Source organism: Nicotiana attenuata, unplaced genomic scaffold (genome assembly GCF_001879085.1).
Source record: "Nicotiana attenuata strain UT unplaced genomic scaffold, NIATTr2, whole genome shotgun sequence".
Classification (NCBI taxonomy): Eukaryota; Viridiplantae; Streptophyta; class Magnoliopsida; order Solanales; family Solanaceae; genus Nicotiana; species Nicotiana attenuata.
Genome location: NW_017675550.1, coordinates 20,272 through 23,149, shown reverse-complemented (window position 1 = coordinate 23,149; position 2,878 = coordinate 20,272).

Here is a 2,878-nt window from a genome sequence, read left to right as displayed (position 1 = left end):
GGGGGGGGGGGGGGTTAGTGGATGCATGATGTATTGCTGATTAAGAGGCTAAGAGATTAATGATTGGGCTAATTAGCAGGAGAGAACATACGATTGCGTGAGATGGTGTGCGTGATCATGAAACAAATGTTTTATTAAACAAACCTAATCAAGATTTTAACATATTTTAAGTTTTTTAACAAGGTAATCAAATCTAAGCCCCCACAAAGTGGAATTGAACACTTTAGAAAGGAATAGAGGAATGTGTGACATCCCCCATATAGAGTGCGTAGTGAACAAATCTTTTCTCAAGAATAGTCAAAGATCCCTTTTTATCCCCCCCCCCCCCCCTCCTCCATTATTACTGTTTAATTAGTATAAAAAGCATATATAATTTAAGCTGCCTTTTGAACAGTACAAGATCCTCTGGTGGCTTCACGTTAGCGAACCTCTATGTTTCGATCTCCCATTGGTTAATATATTCATAATTTATTTCTACTTAAATTTATTATAAAAGAAGAGGAGAAGGGTTTATTTTGTATTAGTCCAGCTGCTATCACCAGAAACATATCATGTGTCGTGGCAAGTACAACTAACTGAATATTTTCTCCCTCTTCCTTCTAATTTTCTTAAGCTTGTTTTTCTTTTTCTTTTTCCCTAATTAGAGGTAGGGTAGTGGTACTCTCCCTAATTACTTTAGGAACCTGAAGAACTGTTAAAAAAATTATCCCCTCCGTTTCAATTTATATGATCCTCACTTTCTTTTAATCTATTTAATTTTTAAAAGAATTCAAGTTTTTTGGAAACTGTCTAATTTAAATTTTTCATTTTATTCTTAATAACAAGCTTATATAGGCACACAAATAATATGATATGTGTAAGATCATAAATAAAAAAAAATATTATAACCATACAAATATCATGGCATGTTATTACAAGCGCAAATAAATCGAAAGAAATATGTCAAATGCCTTGCATAAATTCGAAAGATAACTACGCATAAATAGGTGCTTTGACTTCTTTCATATGCTGAATACAAGAGGGATCATCATTTGGGATTTTCATCCATGAACAATATTTTAGGGCTACTCTAATTTTAAATAAGAAAATAGGCTGATTAAAAATATAAAACACATCTTCAATATTTCATTCATTTTAATTTATGTGGCTTAATTTAATTATCTTGAAACTTAAGAATGCAAGAATAAAATTTAAAATTTATGACCTTAAATATATTATAAAATTTTTGTGGTTATAAAAGCACACCATTTTCATAACATAGAAATTTTTAAGCTGAGTTCTTTTTAAAATAAACTAATAAGAAAGTATCACATAAAATGAAAAAGGAGTAAAAACTACATACGTGCTACCGTACTACAATTGAACTTGTCCAGTTTAAAAAGTAGATATAAAACAGCAGGTTTCACAAATATTGTTTTCACATCAAAAATACATATGGTAATTATACCACATATAATCCTTTTGTCCTGAACTGAGAAAACTATTCTGGCCATATTAGGCCAATAAAGATCCATGGAAAACGAACGAAGAGGAAAGAGAAAAAAGAGAAGATAAATGATAAATGAAAAAATATTTAGAATTACAAGAAGCATCGATAATAGTAATTTGAATTTATGGTCTCTGGCAAGTTAGTTACTCCCTCCGATCCAAAATAAGTAATTTTTTAGTCTTTTTTTGTGGTTCAAAATAAGTGATTTTTTCAGATTTTAAGAATGAATTAATTATTTTTTTTCCTACATTGTCCTTGGAGTAAATAGTGTTGGAATATGTGTTAGGAGTGTTTATGTGAGATAGTAAAGGTTAATATTAATGCTAAAAGGTAAATTTCTTAATCTGTGTGAAAATATCCAAAAAAATCACTTATTTTGAATCGGAGGGAGTAGTTTAGAGTTATTTGGGAAAATAAGATATCGACAAATTCAATGATTTTAATCTTTTCTCTCTCATATATCCTGTCTGTTTAGACCTGCGATGTGGGAACTTCCAAAGTAGTCCATCCGTTTCACCATGTATATTAATAACTCATTATATTTTTAAAATTATGTGTATATATCTATTATTTTTATAATTTTAATAAATTTTTATATATAAATTTTTATTCCGTGACAAAAGTTATAGGTTCAATTGAACTTGTACATTCGCCACTAATTTTCTGTTGCTATAAAAACTTTTTACTAAAGATAAATAAAAAAGTTTAAATTAAAATTATTTTTAAATTTAAAAAGGAATCGTACTTTAAAAAATGAGCTAAAAAGGGAATAAGAATATTTATTACAAACGGAAAGCGAAGGAGTATATTATATTTGGGGATAGGGTCATAAGTTAAAGAAAGAGATAAACACACATTTATTCCTTACGTGATGGAACTGAGTGGGACTCTTCCTATATATAGGCCAATGGACTCTCCCTCACTCCTCACACATCAAATTACTTTTCTTCCTTTCTAATGAAACAGTATCTGCTGCTATTCTTTCAAATCTAGGGTTCTTTAATTTCTCATGTCTTCTGTCGGCCGGAGAGAATTGAAGCCAACATTCAGGTTAACTGTATAAATATAGCTGCGGTAATAAAAGGGAGGTGACAGAAGAGAGTGAGCACACATGGTGTTTTCTTGCATATGATATATATATGCTTGAAGCTATGCGTGCTCACTCTCTATCTGTCACCCCCACCACTCTCTCTCTCTCTCTCTTCTTATTCTCTCTCTAGATTTCTTTCGGTTTTATGTTGCACACTACTGTGTTTATCAGCATCTGGTTTTATTGGAATGGTACAGGGACCGGACCTAGGGGAAGGAAGGGGTAACCCTTTCATCGAAAAATTATACCGTATATACAAAGTTAAAATGATTTGTTATGCATATATATATATATATATA